This window comes from Oncorhynchus mykiss, chromosome 17 (genome assembly GCF_057628025.1).
Source record: "Oncorhynchus mykiss isolate SJ-2025 chromosome 17, ASM5762802v1, whole genome shotgun sequence".
Taxonomy (NCBI): domain Eukaryota; kingdom Metazoa; phylum Chordata; class Actinopteri; order Salmoniformes; family Salmonidae; genus Oncorhynchus; species Oncorhynchus mykiss.
In genome coordinates this window covers 6,790,492-6,810,268 of record NC_143038.1, presented here as the reverse complement: position 1 = coordinate 6,810,268, position 19,777 = coordinate 6,790,492, and the positions used below count along the sequence as shown (strand labels likewise).

Genomic DNA, 19,777 nt, shown 5'->3' with positions numbered 1-19,777 from the left:
TAAAGGCCAAATGGGATTGGGTTGAGTAAACACATGTCATTATGCAGTAGTGAGTCGACAGTTTACTGTGGAGGGGCTCCTTGTTGAGTTAACATCACATGACATCACGTCTTAATACAAGAGCCAGAGCAAGATCCTCTAATTAATCTTGACATGTTGTTTCAACATGGCTGTGCCTCTTTGTCTCTCTCACTCACTCATTCAGTCACTCACTCATTCACTCACTCACTCACTCACTCACTCACTCACTCACTCACTCACTCACTCACTCACTCACTCACTCACTCACTCACTCACTCACTCACTCACACACACACACACACACACACACACACACACACACACACACACACACACACACATAATACAATGACATGCACTCTTACACACACAGCAAATCCCCAACCCCTACTTAAATAAAGAAACATATTCAACCCTTGAATAAGGCGAAGAAGAAAACATACACCGAATTTCACCTCTCTGTGTGCCCGCCTTGACTGCTAAGGAATTATGGCATTAGATCCAATTTGATTGGACTGTGAGTATGCGTTATCCCTGGACAGCTGTCTAGCCCACAGTGAAATGTGATGGATGGATGGATAGGGGAGCTATGGGGGACATATGGAAATACCCAGGCATGAAAGAATGGAAGAAATGCTCTGTCTGGGTCTTTGTTTCACAAACTCACTCAAGGCGAACACATCGAGATGCAGCTGTCTGCGGTTTAAGAGACATCGGTCCCTTGTTTGTATTCATGAACAGTACGGAGGGTCACCCACGGCGGTGAGCGGGGTGGTGTCTGTGATGACAAGTGGTGGACATTAGGATTGACTAAGTGTATCAATGGTTGTGACAGAGTGGCAGCCTGGCCTAATTCAACAGTAACTCACCATATTTGGTGACACTATGAGTCAGCTAGAAGGCCCCGGGCCATTAATCCAGGAGAATTGATCTGGAGAGTGTGGTGTATTATATGTCTGTGTGTGTTGTTGTGGTAGGAGAGAGAGAGAGAGAGAGGTGTGCGAGAAAATACTGCTAATGTCAATGTACACTTACATGCATGTGTGGATGTGAAACTCGGAGTGTGTGAGTTGTGTCCACCTCTTCCATGAGAGCTGGCTGACTACAGAGCTATCAATGAGTCTACAGTTTTTGGCAGGCTGAGGTTGATAGGGTGACAGGGGGTTGGCGTGTGTTACCCATCTTCTAAATACCCAAGGCCGCCAGAAGAACCCTTGACAAGCACTTCTATGTCACCTTATTTTTCACATTTCAGATAAAAGGCTTCATAATGAAACCTTAGATAGAGGTTTTAACTTTTTAATTAACCAGATAACTTTGGTGAAGTGGCGTGCAGACTAGCTGTATCATCCAAAGGACATAAGGAAACTGTCGAGTGGTCTTGGTTTGGGTTTAAGTAACCTCGGGTTAACCCATAACTAAAGTTTTTCGTAATTGGTCAGACGCTCTATTAAGTTTTGAGTCCATACATGTTATGAAAAAGGATAGAACGAAGAGCTCCACCCTCTTTCTTTTGAAAGTTACGGGCAAGTCTATGGGACAAATGTTCCCTCCCCTTCTGAAATGTGAAAGTTATTAACAGCTGCAAAATCCTGATTTGTCCAAGTAACCAGTGGCAAAAACCCCAAGTACCGAAAATAATGCTGCTGATCTCACGCATATCATGACAGATCTTTGGTACTACTTATGGTTACATAGTCTGTCCACGAGAGATTAGAGTTTAGGCAATACTGTCAGGAAACATGGCTTACTTTATAAAGTTTGTTATGTCTTTTCTGCAATGTGCAAAGTGCCTTTTTAATTATTTTTTATTTACAATGTAATCGGGATATTTGCCCACTTGGCAAAGTAAGGACCGGGGTCAATTATTTTATTGACCCTCATAGCTTTTTGAGGTTATGAGGTTTTCACCGGATTAGTCTAGTACGTTTGTTATGATGTATCTCTGCTGCCTCTGCACAAAGTAGTTTCTGGAATAATATTGTGAAGTGCATGGATGAGGGTTGGGGCCCTGCCTTAATGTACCATGTAGGAAGCAATGTAAATAAAGGTTTTATGGTCTTATTATTTTAAACTCTGGTTTAATGGTTTTGGAATAAGAATGAGGGAGCCTTGCAAGCGGTTGCCTTACAAAGAATTATGGGATTGTACACTGAACAAAAATACAAACGCAACATGCAACAATTTCTAAGATTTTACTGAGTTACAGTTCATATAAGGAAATCAGTCAATTTCAATCATTTCATTAGGCCCAAAACTATGGATTTCACATGACTGGGAAAACAGATATGCATCTGTTGGTCACAGATACTTAAAACAAAAGGAGGGGCATGTATCAGAAAATCAGTCAGTATCTGGTGTGACCACCATTTGCCTCCTCTGCATAGAGTTGATCAGGCTGTTGATTGTTGCCTGTGGAATGTTGTCCCACTCCTCTTCCATGACTGCGCAAAGTTGCTGGATTTTGCCGGGAACTGGAACACGCGGGCGTACACGTCGATCCATAGTATCCCAAACATGCACAGTGGGTTACATGTTTGTTATGTTTGTTAAATATTCAGGCCATGGAGGAACTGGGAAATGTTCAGCTTCCAGGAATTGTGTACAGATCCATGCAACATGGGGTCGTGCATTATCATGCTGAAGCATAAGGTGATGGCATCAGATGCATGGCACTACAACGTTGACGTCAGCAAACCGGTTGCCCATACGGACCCATACATTGTGTCTGACATCTGCCCAGTACAGTTGAAACCAGGATTAATCTGTGAAAAGCACACTTCTCCAGCGTGTCAGTGGCCATGAAAGCTGAGCATTTACCCACAGAAGTCGGTTACGATTCCGAACTGCAGTCAGGTCAAGACCGGCTCTGCGGTTGTGATGTTTTATCTTTGAAAATGAGAAATGCTCACTAACAGGGATGTAAACAAATTTGTGCACAAAATTTGAACGAAATATGCTGTTATGCGTATGGAACATTTCTGGGATCTTTTATTTCAGCTCATGAGACATAGGACTTTACAAGTTGCGTTTATATTTTTTGTTCAGTATATAAAGGTTTGATTCTCAGGAACATATTCATATGAGGATTTTTAGCTTTTTGCTAAATTTGTTAGCAATGTTAGCAGAAGCCAACATTTCCTTACTCCAATATATAATATACCAAAGATTCTTCTCTGCACTCCAACATTGAATAACGGTCAAATGTGTTTTCTTGTTATCAGTAAAACAGTTGAAGTCGGAAGTTTAAATAAACCTTAGCCAAATACATTTAAACTCAGTTTTTCACAATTCCTGACAATTCATCTTTGTAAAAATTCCCTGTCTTAGGTCAGTTATGATCACAACTTTATTTTAAGAATGTGACATGTCAGAATAGTAGTAGAGAGAATGATTTATTTCCGCTTTCATTTCTTTCATCACATTCCCAGTAGGTCAGAAGTTCACATACACTCAATTAGTATTTGATAGCATTGCCTTTAAATTGTTTAACTTGGGTCAAACATTTTGGGTAGCCTTCAACAAGCTTCCCACAATAAGTTGGGTGAATTTTGGCCCATTCCTCCTGACAGAGCTGGTGTAACTGAGTCAGGTTTGTAGGCCTCCTTGCTCGCACACAATTTTTCAGTTCTGCCCACAAATTATCAATAGGATTGAGGTCAGCGCTTTGTGATGGCCATTCTAATACTTTGATTTTGTTGTCCTTAAGTCATTTTGCCACAATTTTGGAAGTATGCTTGGGGTCATTGTCCATTTGGAAGACCCAATTACGACCAAGCTTTAACTTCCTGACTGATGTCTTGAGATGTTGCTTCAATATATTCATATAATCTTCTCACCTCATGATGCCATCTATTTTGTGAAGTGCACCAGTCCCTCCTGCAGCAAAAGCACCTACCACAACATGATGCTGCCACCCCCGTGCTTCACGATTGGGATGGTGTTCTTCGGCTTGCAAGCCTCCCCCTTTTTCTCCAATTTTAACGATGGTCATTATGGTCAAACAGTTCTATTATTGTTTCATCAGACCAGAAGACATTTCTCCAAAAAGTATGATCTTTGTCCCCATGTGCAGTTGCAAACCGTAGTCTGACTTTTTTATGGCGGTTTTGCAGCAGTGGCTTCTTCCTTGCTGAGCGGCCTTTCAGGTTATGTCAATATAGGACTCGTTTTACTGTGGATATAGATACTTTTGTACATGTTTCCTCCAGCATATTCACAAGGTCCTTTGCTTTTGTTCTGGGATTGATTTGCACTTTTCGCACCAAAGGACGTTCATCTCTAGGAGACAGAATGCGTCTCCTTCCTGAGCAGTATGACAGCTGCGTGGTCCCATGGTGTTTATACTTGCGTACTATTGTTTGCACAGATGAACGTGGTACCTTCAGGCGTTTGGAAATGGTTCCCAAGGATGAACCAGACTTGTGGAAGGTCTGTAATTTTTTTTCTGAGGTCTTGGCTTTTCTTTGGTTTTCCCATGATGTCAAGCATAGAGGCACTGAGTATGAAGGTAAGCCTTGAAATACAATCACAGGTACACCTCCAATTGACTCAAATGATATCAATTAGCCTATAAGAAGCTTGACATAATTTTCTGGAATTTTCCAAGCTGTTTAAAGGCACAGTCAACTTAGTGTATGTAAACTGCTGACCCATTGGAATTGTGATACAGTGAATTATTGAAATAATCTGTCTGTAAACAATTGTTGGAAAAATTACTTGTGTCATGGACAATGTAGATGTCCTAATCCACTTGCCAATACTATTGTTTGTTAACAAGAAATTTGTGGAGTGGTTGAAAAGCAAGTTTTAATGACTCTAACTTAAGTGTAAGTAAACTTCCGACTTCAACTGTATGTCGTCTTAAATCAGCGTTGATTTTGGAAGTTATTGCTAGGGTGTTTCAGTTTATGGGTAAATGAGAATATATATCTGCCATGCTGAGAGTTTGCGCTACATGCATTTTGTTTCCTCCACAGTCCAGTGCTTCTGTTGAATTGATTCCCTACCTTCATTTATTTTGGCTTTCTGCATTTTCTGGTTGAAAACAACAGATAGGGATATTGCATCTCCTTCGTCAAACACAGTGAGGTACATGTAAAATGAATTTTAAGAGAGGGACCCTTTATAGTGTTACACTTTCCAAAAAAGTAATTACTCTTATGTATTTCAACATCTCTTTTCCTCCATTTGTTCTAATTCAACAAATCTTCCCTAAATCGTCCCTAATGTATAGATGATATTGTCTTAACAATGTATGGAGAGCTATGGAGAGCTATTGAGTTATTATTATTTAGATCTGAAACCTCAGTCAGACAGAACCAACTTTCAGGCCAGGGAACTGAACCAAAACAAGAGCGGAAAAAAGGAAAAATCAGTTGTTTGCGTTGGCCCATCTGAAAATGGGCCAAGAAAATGTGACAATGCCAATTTGTGAACGTGACTGCAGAGCCTTTTATACTCCAGTGATGCACTGCACTTTCAGCACCATCTCCTGTTAGTAACAAGGTTGTGATCAGGATAACTTGTTTGGTTTTAGTTGTTCAATAGATTACTAATATGAGAGCTTAATACTGTTGTAGGCAATTCCTGAAAGTAGAGTATGACGCACACAATAATACATATTTTTTCTGTATTTTGAACCAGGGAGTTGTCTGCAATTTCTGAAATTGTCAAGATAATCAAAGTACAATACAAAATGCCAACATTTGATTTCATAACGTAGCAGCAGGTGACACTGAATGAATGAAATCACGTAATTGACAGCATATCCAACACATCAGACATCACAAAGCTACAAGCTACCTTTACTCTACAGAAGAGTACCCACCCACTCTCAATTTACAGATGGTAACCCTTAACACTCCGAAGGCAAGGTGCCAGTTCTAATTCACTGCAGTCTGCAAGCCGTCCGATTGGTTGAGAGAGAGAGCCCTGGGAGCAAAGTTACTGAAGGGCGTTGATCTTGAGGAGTGAGAAGTACCGCAATGTCCTAATTGAGCTAGCTTTGAGCCTCTGCACAGCCGAATTGCACCTGACCTGAGAGCTATCCGAGAGCATGCCGACACTATTCCCACACTCATGAGCCTCTGCCGAAAGAGTTAGACCACATGTATTCCTTCCCTGATAGTGAGGACTTAGCTTGGAATGATGCGTTACCCTTAATGGATACATAGACGTGTTGCCATACCTGTCATTCTTCAAAGTGATTGTGATGCTTTGACAGCTTTTATTAACCTGCATGTTTGCCTGAGTTTCTTCTATTTATAGTCAATGTACCTTAGCAGAAGAGCAGGAGGAGAGGTAGTCAGAGGTCCAGAAATAGGCAGATACTGTACTGTAGGTACAGCAAGACAAGTTAGAATATTTGCTGTTTCTGACAAATAATTGAAAAGGTAACAAAGAGCATTCACAAACTGTAGGAGTCTAGGCTTCTTGGGTTATGAACCAGGCAATACAAAGTGGGAGTTAAGTTGTTGTTGTGTTCTTGCTGTTGTCGTGAATAAAAATGGCTGCTCATTTAAAAGTTATACATCTTCTTGGCATTTGCAGGATATCCCTGATGTTGGTCTATTCCAAATGGATGTTTTTTCTCTCTCAATATATCACTTTCTCGCCTTCCCTCCTGACATGCCAGTGTAGCTACAACATCGAAATCACGCTTCGCTGAGTGCAACCATTGCTTAAGCAAAGCTTGTTGCGAAAGGTGCATCAGAAGAAATGAAAACAGAAAACCCATTTCCATCAGTTTAAAGGGATTCTTTGGGATTTTGATAATGAGGCCCTTTATATACTTCCCCAGAGTCAGAGGAACTAGTGGATACCATTCTTATGTCTCTGTGTCCAGTATGAAGGAAGTTAGAGCTAGTTTCCCGAGCCAATGCTAGCTAGCATTAGCACAATGACTGGAAGTCTATGGGTATCTGCTAGCATGCTAGTGCCAAAATCCAGAGGTATCCCTTTAAGAAATTAGGAATTCATGGAAAGGCATTGAATCTGGGGAGCGTCTGACAAGGAAAATAAATGTGCTCTTCATTGTAATGATCACCAGTCGGCGCTATCTCTGTAGCATGCTGCTTATCAAGGAACACAGCACACAGGCCCATGCCGACCAAATCACAGCAACTAATGACACTTAATAGTTTTAATTCACCTTTCTCAATAGGACATCCTTTATTTTATAGTCCACACTTAGAGCTATAAAGTCGATTGGAGAGTTGTAACAACAGGAGGCCTGATATTTCGGTATTTTGATGTTCCTAAGCAGATAGTACTGGCTTGGATGATTGTGATTTGGGCCGGTGAGGTGTTGTAGGCGTGTTATTTACATGAAAGGGTTGCATAAGCAGTGATTCTTTGCTTTTGAAAAATATTTCAAAGTATTAGGCGAGATGATTGTAGAACATGACGTGTTCTTTGAATGAGGTTGAGTTTGTTGTGGAAAATCATTGTCAAAGTACACAGAAACCTTAGAAGAAGACTGTGGTTTAGCGTGTTATAGAGCAATCATATACTTGTAGTCTTTCATCATCCGACACTAGTAAACTATACTTTCTGAAATTTGCATTTAAGTGCTTTAATAAGTTAATAAATAAGTGAATAAATTATTTTAGCTCCAATTGTATTTGTTAGTAGAGTAGAAAATTGAGAATAAAGAAAAGAAAACTTAACGTTTACACATTGTCAGATCCTTCAGGGGCCCAATCTTGTTAATAAACCCATGTTCCTCTCCTCTCCACTGCAGAAATATCAGATAGAGAGAGGGAGAAGAAAGGAGCAGAGCTCTAACATCGTCTCTATATATAATTGCTGAGTGAATAGCCTGATGGTAAAAATGTGAACATTTTTATTTTACCTTTTTTCTTACTAGGCAAGTCAGTTAAGAACACATTCTTAATTTCAATGAAGGACTAGTAACAGTGGGTTAACTGCCTTCTTCAGGGGCAGAACGACAGATGTTTACCTTGTCAGCTCGGGGATTCGATCTTGCAACCTTTCGGTTACTGGCCTAGCGCTCTAACCACTAGGCCAAAGATAAAAGAATGTTGTGTAGTAATGTGAAACCAGTTAATTTCTGCTGATGTGAAAGGTTACATCGTCCAATTGTACGAAAAGCAGCTATTTTTCTTGAGCTGGTTTAGTTAAATGAAAATTATTATTGACTGTGTTGTGTACGTTTCAGGTGTATTTGTGTAATAGCCAATATGTGTTTTATCTTTCCCCCTCCAAGGCTGGGACCTTTTAGACTTCTAATTGGTTTATATAGAGTCTCTCTAACACACGAGTATTGCAACTTCACTAGATGACTGTTCCGTTAGAGTATGGGAAATATACCCGAGGTTCAAATGACCTCTTGTAGGATTAACACTTTGTTAGACAATTCAAGAAACTTTCTGTATCGTGGAAATAAAAGTTGTATGACCTTTAGCACTCATAGGCCTACAGTTGTGGTAACTCCTATCTCGCCACAACTCAATGGCACATACAGTACAGCTCATACCATAGCCTTCAGCCAACCCTACTTATTGTGTGATGCTGTTGTAATGAATCATATAGTGAATTTTGGTCATCCGCATGACTCGAGCCAACTGCCTAGCTTTTAGCTTTAGGGACTAACTAATCGGCCTTTAGTGGCTGTCCCCATTACACTGTAATGGGGGCAGCCATAGCTCCATGGTGATCGCCCTCCAACCCTGCTAGGGTTACCCAGGCCCAGTCCGCTTTTCTGGAATGACTCATCAGACGTGCCCTGTGAGGTCGCTGGATGACCACAGATGTCTGAATGAGTCATATCATGCAACTAATGGCAGAACTGTTTGTTAGGGCTGCCTGGGACTGGGTGAAGCCGACTGTGTGTAGAAGTGACCCTTTCTGTATGACTGAGTCACCATGTTTTCCAATTTACATCAACTGTGCTTATATATAATCTAACATTCTCAGATCTACAGTATGCTGTCCTAATATGAACATCATATAAATATATATTGTTGTTGGTTCTGGCTTAGTTGTGTTTTTTAGAAGGAAAACTAGAACTCTAATAAAACAATAACTTCTATGACTTAGAATTAAATCTCAGAAAAATTAAAAAACACTTTGCTTGTTTTCTTAATCTCAATGCTCCAAAATGCAATTAGTTTGGCACTTAATCGTTGTCATGTCTGTTTTAACCAACAGGGCTCTTTTGAATTGTAAATATGGAGTTAGATATTCATGTTCTGCCATTTAAATCATTCACAAATTTGCCTTTAGGACCATGTCTCTCAAAAGGGGAAAATAATGGAAGTGAATCTGTGACAGACGGACAGACTATGTTACAGTAAGTGTGTTTAAACATTTAAACATCTCTCATCTTTAATCTGGAAAGAAATAAATCGTTAATATCGCAAAAAGCAACAACGGCCAAAGCGATTCTCCAAAATAGCTGAGCGATCATAAACAGTTGCAAAAACTGTGGCAACAATGGATGGCGTCGTGGCTGGCGGGATGGTGGGAGAGGATTGGCACTGTAACGCACACCAGCCGTCGTCTACCACCCTGACACTGCCTTATCCGGATGTTAATGCTGGAAGACAGATGTTATGACATCGGCACACTATCTGTAACACTCCATTTTGAAAAGTATTATCTTTATTTATTTGTATTATTATTATTTGTATTTGTATTTTACCCCCTTTTTCTCCCCAATTTTGATCTTGTCTCATCCCTGCAACTCCCCCGACGGCCTCGGGATGCAAAGGTCGAGTCCTGCATCCTCCGAAACATGACCCGCCAAACTGTACTTCTCACCCGCCCGCTTAACCAGGACCCCAGCCGCAACAATGTGTCGTTCAACTCATGACCAAGGTCAGCCTGCAGGCGCACCGGCCCGCCACAAGGAGTCGCTAGAGCGCGATGAGCCATGTAAAAACCGACCAAAACCTCCCCTAACCCGGATGACGCTGGGCCAATTGTGCTCTACCCTATGGGACTCCCGATCACGGCCTGTTGTGATACAGCATAGGATTGAACCCGGGTCTGTAGTGACGCCTCTAGCACTTCGATGCTGTGCCACTAGGGAGGCATTATCTTCATTTTTTTCTCCTCCATATTGGACACATCAGTCTGCTGCTCCAGCAATGTGACTGATGGGAAGACAACTTTGAAAAAATATAATTAAATTTTTTTAGGAGATGCAGCTCACAGTTAATCAGGTGTCCTGCTGTCGTCGCTTCATCGTGTCACCTCTGAGGAAGATTCACAACGGCACGCACTGGTATGCCTCTGGTGAATAAAGACTCCCTCCCTTCTTCTTTCCCTCACCTCTTCTCTGCCTGACAGGGGGAACAGAGAAAAATACCAGAGCTGTGAAAAAGAGAAAGAAAAGAGGAGAAGATGAGAAAAGACTCCCAACTAATTCCTGTCCCTCATTTGATGAATAAAGTAGAATATGTCTCAGTAACCAGAAATGATATGTCAGTGGTTCAATTAAATGGGAAATGGCAAGTGTTCGGGATTTGTTGCAGCGGTTGGAGGAGGCATTCAGTCAGAGAAGACGTGGAAGATTCATCTATTTGCACTTTGAAGAATATTTTTAGACCATTCAGTTGTCTTGCTGCTTCTATTGTAGTGTACTCTCCACTTATGGCCTTGTTCTTAGACACTAGTCTACCTATGTCTTCTACCCTGATGAACACTGTGTATTAGACCATACCAAAGCCCCAGTATATCTCCAAACCTGGTCTCCCATCAAATCATCCTGCATTTTCTCTGTCCCCTACTGCATAACCTTCTTGTATTTTAGTCCTTTACTACTTTTAGTAGTTGTCCAATAGTAATGTACAGTACTGTGAGAGACATTGAAGTCTCTGGCCAGAGGTTCACGGTTCAACGTTGAAGGGAGAGGAAAAAAGAAAGGATATTTGTCGCCACTCAAGACTGGAGATAATAGGGAGTCAGAGAGAGGGAGAGTGTCTGGGTCCGCCAGGCCTGGCTTGTGCTTTTATCCTTCTTCCTCAGTGTGCAAACCCCCGCCAAGGATTCTCCTGGGCAGCCAGATAGCGTTTGATTCGCTTCACTTACTCCAAGGGCTATTGCCAGCCTGAGAGCCAGTTGCACCATGGGAAGTGAAAAAGGGAGACCGTAATGTAATGTAAGAGAAGGGAGCTCTGCAGCTTGTGCCCTCACTCTTGAAATGTCAGACAGAAAGCACAGATATAGAGAGCACTGAGAGAACACCTTTGTTGACACTTTAAATTAGAATTAAGTTAAGTTTTCTAGGGTTCCTGTTACAAGGGATTAGGTTTATATTAGTCTGACTCTGATTTGTTTTGTGCTCTATAGTGAACTCATATGTTTGTTGTGTTGTTATACCTGCTGTTATACCTAGCATTTGATCTATGTCTGTGTCAGATGAGATGATGATTAATGAAGAGCCATATAAAATATGAAATCGTATTATGACAATCCAGCACATATCATCATGCATTGTTCCCACACGTCAGACCACTGAATCATAAAGCATGTAGAACATGTCTCCAGTTTGGACGATAGGGTACAAACATGGTTGAAGGTTTCTCTCTGGTTTCTAGAAAATATCCATCCAAAATGGCGCTGGGCGGGTATTTAAGTTCAGACACTGGTTGTTATCGTACCACTCTTCTGTCATTGGACTATGAAGTTGAAATGGGAAAAGTGTTAATGACAGAGGATTATGAAATGGAATGCCACCACATTTATTTTTTATTTGTTTTTATTTATCTAGGCAAGTCAGTTAAGAACAAATTCTTATTTACAATAACTGCCTTGTTCAGGGGCAGAACAACAGGTTTTTACCTTGTCAGCTCAGGGAATTGATCAAGCAACCTTTCGGTTACTGGCCTAGCACTCTAACCACTAGGCCAAAGATACGAAAAGCAGCAATTTTTCTTGAGCTGGTTTCGTTAAATGAAAATGATTATTGACTGTGTTGTGTACGTTTCAGGTGTATTTGTGTAATAGCCTATGACAGTGGTGTGATCAATCAATCACGTTTTTAAAACCAATAGTAGGTGAGAACGCTCTCCACATTTCATGGGAGGTTTTTAATTAAAATTCCAAACAGATAAGCACCTCCATTGTGGTTTAACGAACATTCAGTAAATTTACATAGGTTTTAATTAGGCCTCCTCCAGGCAGTGTATAACTAACTCTACTCCCTTCTGCTGTAGGGAGAGGGAGAGGAAGGAGGAAGAGAGAGAGACTGGGTGGAGAGAGATGGTAGAGGAGAGAGACAGAGAGAGAAGAAGGGCTGAGGGAGGGGGAGAGAGGGCTGTGGAGTGAGAGAGGAAGGGAAGGAAGGGTCAGAGGAAGGGAGGGGGAGAAAGAAAGGATATGATGACAGAGGAGAGAGGCTTGGATGAGAGAGAACTAGTAAGAGAGGAGAGAGGGATGTGTGGGAGGGAGAGAGATAGAAATGAAGGGAGGACAGAGGAGGGCAGATAGAGGTGGAGGTAGGAGAAATAAATGGAGTATAGAAGGGAAAGAAATAGCAAGAAAGAGGCAGCAAGGAGGAGAGGCATGGATAGAGGTTAAAGGAGTGCTACACAGAAGCCAAACCGGCTGCACGTGTGCGCCATCGTGCATAAATGTATTTTGTCCCCCCCACACCAAATGCGATCACGGCACGCAGGTTAAAATATCAAAACAAACTGAACCAATTATATTAATTTGGGGACAGGTTCAAAAGCATTAAACATGAATGGCAATTTAGCTAGCTAGCTTGCACTTGCTAGCTAATTTGTCTTATTTGGCTAGCTTGCTGTTGCTAGCTCATTTGTCCTTGGATATAAACATTGAGTTGTTTTACCTGAAATGCACAAGGTCCTCTACTCCGACAATTAATCCACACATAAAACTGTCAACCGAATCGTTTCTAGTCATCTCTCCTCCTTCCATGCTTTTTCTTTTCTTGACTTTATAATGCGATTGGCAACATTCATAAATTAGGTGCATTACCGCCACTGACCTCGTTCGTCTTTGTCACCCATGTGGGTATAACCAATGAGGAGATGGCACGTGGGTACCTGCTTCTATAAACCAATGAGGAGATGGGAGAGGCGTCAGAAATAGAACTGACTTCTATTTTATCCCTTGGCAACGCAGACGCTCGTTGGCGCGCGCGCAATAATTGAATAGATTTCTTGCAGCGCGATGCTTCTACACCTGCATTGCTTGCTGTTTGGGGTTTGGGGTTTTAGGCTGGGTTTCTGTACAGCACTTTGAGATATCAGCTGATGTAAGAAGGGCTTTATAAATACATTTGATTTAAAAAATAAATAAAACATTCTAAATGTATTTTGCAAGGCTTGTGGATGCGACGCGAGCAGTGTTGTCAGCCTGTTGGAGGAGAAAGTAGGGAGGGAGGTAGAAAATTGGCTTGGCTACCTCCCTAGTTCTCCATAACTAAGGCAATTCGAATCATCATCAATATAATGGTGAACAGGTAGAGCTCCATCCAGACAGACCTACTCTCTCAAACCGTATTTCCTGTCTGTTTATTAGGCTACTTACTCCATCTGGCAATATTTACATAGATAATGATTTGTAAGGTTATCCTTGGGCTGGCTCCACAGACCACTACTGTATATATCTTCCTTTGCTGTGAATGAGGAGAATCAATAAGGATGTTATAAAGACGATGAGTGCTGTATCAGCTGAAGGCCAAAAAGATGAACTGTGTGTGTGAGTGTGTGTGCTGGCATGCGTGCACAACAAGCTCTCACAGTCCCATTGCAGCATGAGACATTCATCCATGTCCTAAAAAACATAACATTTTGAAGTTGCACCAACTGTCAAATGTCAAATTGTTTTTGTTTCTCCTGCTGCTCAGTATCGTTCCATTTCACCAAACGTTGCATTTCTAAGTTAAGGGTTAAGTTTAGGCACTCATTCTGAATGGGTAAGGTAAGGGTTAAGGATAGGGTTTGGGATAGGGTTCAAACAAAACAATTAAAACCAGTGTCTACGACTGGCATCGAACAGATATGGCTCTGGGTCCGAAGGTTGTGTGTTCGATGCCGGTTGTTTAACCACTTTTTAAACTTAATGTTTGAACCCTATCCCAAACCGTAGCCTATACCTTAACCATTCAGAATAAGTGGTTAAACTTAATGTTTTAACCGTATCCCAAATCTTAACCCATGGGATTTCGCCCATCCACCACCCCCGTCCACAACGCCCTATCAAAACCCAAGCCTTCTTGATTGTAATCGCACTCATTGTTGCAACTAGTGGCCAGTTTTGAAGGCATTTCTCGACGTCCTCACGACGTCCAATTTTGACATCAATCTGCGTGCATGTGTGTGTGTGTACGTGAGTCTGTGTGTTTGTCAGTGGAGGCTGGTGGGAAGATATATAGTAGGACTGGCTCATTGTAATGACTGGAATGGTATAAATTATATTACAATGAGCCTGTCCTCCTTTAGCTCCTCCCACCAGCTTCCACTGGTGTATGTATATGTGTGTGTTTGAGTATGTCTGTATGTGTGTTGTGCGTTTATGCGTGTGACCGTTGGCGATGAGAGGGATTGAGGGAATGGCTCAAGAAATGTGTAATGCTGCACAGCATATTCATGTGTTACATTTTAAATGGGACATCTCCCACCATTTCCCCTGCCATTGAGCCAGTGTAAACATGCTACCGAACAGACGTTTTAACAGCCAGCGCTTCCCCTTGTTTCAGCAGGGTTTAGGCATAGTGCTACGAGCTCATGTTGCTTCTCTATGGCTCTCTCTCTATGGCTCTCTCTCTCTCTCTTGCACACACACACACAAATGTATCAAGGCACAAGGCGAGTCCCAGATGCAGTCACAGAGGCAGATGGTTGGATTGGAGTCTTACAATGTTTATTAATCCGAAGGGGTTAATCCAGGAGGTACAAAGTGGCAGAATGTCTCGTGGTCAAGGCAGGCAGAATGGTCTGGCAGGTGGGAACAAAGTCCAGAAACAGGCAAGGGTCAAAACCGGGAGGACTAGAAAAAGGAGAATGCAAAAAGCAGGAGAACGGGAAAACCGGTGGTTGACTTGGAAACATACAAGACGAACTGGCACAGAGAGACAGGAAACACAGGGATAAATACACTGCGGAAAATCAGAGACACCTGGAGGGTGTGGAGACAATCACAAGGACAGGTGAAACAGATGTACTCTATGTACACGCATACACAGACACTTTTTTCTCTCACTATTTATTAATTATTTATTTAACACTTATTTTACCAGGTAAGTTCACTGAGAACACTTTCTCATTTACATCAACAACTTGGGGTATAGTTACAAGGGAGTGGGGATGAATGAGCTATAAATAATTGTGTGGGGGCCATTTGAAAGGTTCTTTGTAAATACACATACTGCCAGCTCTATAGCATACATGTCTTTCAAGGTAAATCATGACAGGAAAGAGATCCTGTCTTTCAACAACAGACGCCATACAACAGACGCCATAAAAGACACACACACACACACACACACACACACACACACACACACACACACACACACACACACACACACACACACACACACACACACACACACACACACCTCTCTATTTGTGGTGTGCCCAAGTAGTAGATGTTTGATGGCTCTATCTCCCTTTCTCATAAACAGGCCTCTCCCTCCACTTGATGGAGTAATTGCTTGTCCGCTGACACGTTACTGAAAGGCTGGGGGCCTTAATCACTTTTGGATATAGATCAGCGTTTCGTTCGGCTGCCATTTTGGTGTCATCTGCTCTTACGTTTGTTTTGCAAGCTCTCTGCTGCGGTTTTGGGGATTTAGACATGGCTTTCAGTCTCTCTGTCTGTTTCTCTCTCTCTCTCGCCCTCTTTTCTTTCTTTCACTTTCTCTGTCTGGCTCTTGTCTCTCTCTGCATCAGAGTGGTGCTGTTCCCGGGGCTTAAGAGTAGAGTGGACCTGATCAGTAGTGTGGTTATGGGGGGTATAAAATGTAGCTACATTCTAAGTGTGGAACAGGTACTGAAGTCTTTGAATGAGAAGAAATGTTGTGTAAACAGGCAGAAGTCTCATTAACATACACCTATACAGGTGTCTCAAGAAAAATATATTCAAACAAACGGTCAACTAATGTTCCCCACACTACATTTATGTTTTAATGATTATTCTTTGAAATGTTCAATGTTCCATAACACAGCTACTGTATGGTTAATGCAATCAACATCACATGCAGCGCCAATTTTCCACGGCGGAAGGTAGCCTAGTGGTTTGAGCATTGGGCCAGTAACTGAAAGGTTGCTAGATTGAATCCCCGAGCTGACAAGCTAAAAATCTGTTGTTCTGCCCCTGAACAAGGCAGTTAACCCACTGTTCCTAGGCTGTCATTGCGAATAAGAATTTGTTCTTAATAACTGACTTGACCAGTTAAATAAAAAAAAAATGTACACAGACATTCTGAGGTGTTATTTTATTATCCAGGTGTTTCCGCCATGCTTCACTGATTCAACACTCCTGAGGGACGAGATATTCATTCAGTATTCAATATTTAAAAGCATGTTTAATTTAGTGTACTTGTAACCGGGCCGCATAGCATCGACCCCAACAATAAACACCAGCAAATCGTAGGTCTAGCACAAACTTTTGACTGGCTTGGAGGAGAGATTAACTGTTTCCTCAGTCATTAGTGACCTATCATTAGCGCACAACAGAACTAAATCAGCATACAAAATTGCGTTAGACACTTTGAATTGGTCTTTGTGGACATCGGACATTTAGTTATGCTAATAAAATATTTTCGCTACAGTTGTTTAATTGCGAGGCAACAAGGTGACATTTACTTCCATTCATTGCGGGTCAATTGGGGTTTTTGAAGAGGGGAGAGTGTACTGGAAAAATGGCCGCCTCGTGAAACGTATTTGTTTACAGTTTGTGCCATCCATATTGCATTGAAATCCTTGCCCTTTTGACTAAACAGGGCCAACAACGATCGGCACTATGTAAACAAACTTGACAATATGTTACAAGGACGTCCCACATTTAAGGCTTTCACCGTTTGTACATCGTTTGTGGTTGGGCGAGCAGGGCATTCTTCGGAGACATGATTAAGATGTTCATGAGGGTGATACAAGCTGACAGGGCAAAAGTATTCTCTGGGATTTCAGCTGGTGCCCCAGTTATTTGATGTGAATTTTCAATTCATGCTGTCATAGAAGGGGACTGCTCCCTGTCTGTGTGGTGCCACCCCCTGGACAAGGAGACCAAGCTTGTCTGAGGAGACCAAGATCCCTGGAGGAATCTACACACACACACACACACACACACACACACACACACACACACACACACACACACACTCTAAAGCAAGAACATGCAAGCGCACGCACGCTCACACGCACACACCAATAAAAAATCAGTTTTGCTTTGTATTTTACAAGCATGAATCCAATTTTCTTCTTATATGCTATTCATCCTCTCTCTCTCTACATTGCCCTCTCTTGCAATGCAGTCTTGCTGGGCCGAACCATCTGCTCACAGTCTTAGGAAGAGGAGAGGGGCCCCGGGGTGGTGGCACCGTCTCTCAGAGAGAACCATCAGTGGTTCCCCAGGGAGGTCCAGGCCAGTCCTTGGGGCTCTTAACCTTTCTGATCTCCCCATCCCGGATCCGGGATCGTGAATACAGACTCAAGCTCATTACCATAACGCAACGTTAACTATTCATGAAAATCGCAAATGAAATGAAATAAATATGCTAGCTCTCAAGCTTAGCCTTTTGTTAACAACACTGTCATCTCAGATTTTCAAAATATGCTTCTCAACCATTGTAAAACAAGCATTTGTGTAACAGTATTGATGGCTAACGTAGCATTTAGCATTAGCATTCAGCTGGCAACATTTACACAAAAAAACAGAAAAGCATTCAAATAAAATCATTTACCTTTGAAGAACTTCAGATGTTTTCAATGAGGAGACTCTCAGATAGCAAATGTTCAGTTTTTCCTGAAAGATTATTTGTTTAGGACAAATCGCTCCGTTTTCTGCGTCACGTTTAGCTATGAAAAAACCCCTGTATCCAGGATTGTGTAAATCTATCAGCAAGCTCATTAGCATAACACAACGTTAACTATTTATGAAAATCGCAAATGAAATGAAATAAATATGCCATCTCTCAAGCTTAGCCTTTTGTAAACAACACTGTCATCTCAGATTTTCAAAATATGCTTCTCAACCATAGGAAAACAATCATTTGTGTAAAAGTAGCTAGCTAGCGTTAGCATTTCGCGTTAGCATTTAGCGTTAGCATTAGCGTTAGCATCCAGCACGCAACATTAACAAAAACATAAAAGCCTTCAAATAAAATCATTTACCTTTGAAGAACTTCTGATGTTTTCAATGAGGATACTCTCAGTTAGATAGCAGATGCTCAGTTTTTCCAAAAAGATTCCTTGTGTATTAGAAATAGCTCCGTTTTATACATCACATTTGGCTACCAAAAAAAATCAGAAAATTCAGTCCTCAAAACGCGAACTTTTTTCCAAATTAACTCCATAATATCGACTGAAAACATGGCAAACGTTGTTTAGAATCAATCATCAAGGTGTTTTTCACATATCTCTTCATTGATACATCGTTCTTGGACACATGCTTTCTCCCCTGAATCAAATGGTAAAGTAGAAGCAGCTGGCAATTGCGCACCGAATTCGACGCAGGACACCAGGCGGACACTTGGAAAATGTAGTCTCTTATGGTCAATCTTCCAATGATATGCCTACAAATACGTCACAATGCTGCTAAGACCTTGGGCGAACGACAGAAAGTGTAGGCTCATTCGTTGCGCAATCACAGCCATATAAGGAGAGAATGGAAAACAGAGCTTCAGAAATTCTGCTAATTCCTGGGTGATGCATCATCTTGGTTTCGCCTGTAGAATGAGTTCTGGGGCACTTACAGACAAAATCTTTGCAGATTCTGAAACTTCAGAGTGTTTTCTTTCCAAAACTGTCAAGAATATGCATAGTCGAGCATCTTTTCGTGACAAAATATCGCGCTTAAAACGGGAACGTTTTTTATCCAAAAATGAAATAGCGCCCCTAGAGCTCTAACAGGTTTTAAGGGCCAGCCGGGCTAGTGAGGCCAATCCTGGAGCCTTTACACATGAACCACGGAGGTCATGTCTAACAACGGGTGTTGGCTTTATTCCTTTCTCCTTCCTGAGTTCCATTTTCCTGATGTACAGTGCCTTGCCCAAGTAGTCACCACGTCTTGGCATTTTGCCTATTTTTTTGCCTTACTACCTGGAATTAAGAGTAATACTGGCAAGACAACACTGTCTTTATATAAATGTCACAACAGCCAGATGGTCACGGCGACATTAGCGATTGACATTACCACCTCCGGGTCGTTAATTCTGAGGTTGACACTGGAATCTGTTAAATACAAAAACATGGAAAAGAATGACTTGTCTCTAACCTTAATTATTTACCATTCGCCACGACATAGATTACTTTTTTGTTTACATACTTGTCTCTTGTTAGTGTCTCCCCTTTGCATCAAGCGTATGTTACCTTAAAGCAAACAGACAAGCCTGACTTGAGTCACTTCACAGCAAGATGATTGCAAGATGGGGGGGTGAATAGTTATGCACGCTCAAGTTCTGCTTTTTGTCTTATTTCTTATTTGTTTCACAATAAAAAAAATTCAACTTCAAAGTGGTAGGCATTTTGTGTAAATCAAATGATACAACCCCCCCCCAAAATCTATTTTTATTTTTTTTTTTATTTTATTTCAC

At 41.5% G+C, this 19,777-nt stretch overlaps 1 long non-coding RNA gene across 4 annotated transcripts in view; it reads right to left on the bottom strand.

Moving 5' to 3' along the window:
* LOC149975700 (uncharacterized) overlaps positions 1-18,785 on the bottom strand; it is a 138,712-nt gene extending 119,927 nt beyond the window's left edge. The window contains exons 1-3 of one of the 4 annotated variants that reach the window (XR_016487706.1): positions 18,357-18,785; positions 17,927-17,988; positions 10,202-10,362 (exon numbers count right to left, since the gene is read on the bottom strand). This is a non-coding gene — a long non-coding RNA (uncharacterized LOC149975700). The remainder of the gene's footprint in view (positions 1-10,201; positions 10,363-17,926; positions 17,989-18,356) is intronic. The other 3 variants (XR_016487708.1, XR_016487707.1, XR_016487709.1) reach the window with 3 other exon arrangements.
* Positions 18,786-19,777: the final 992 nt, after the last annotated feature.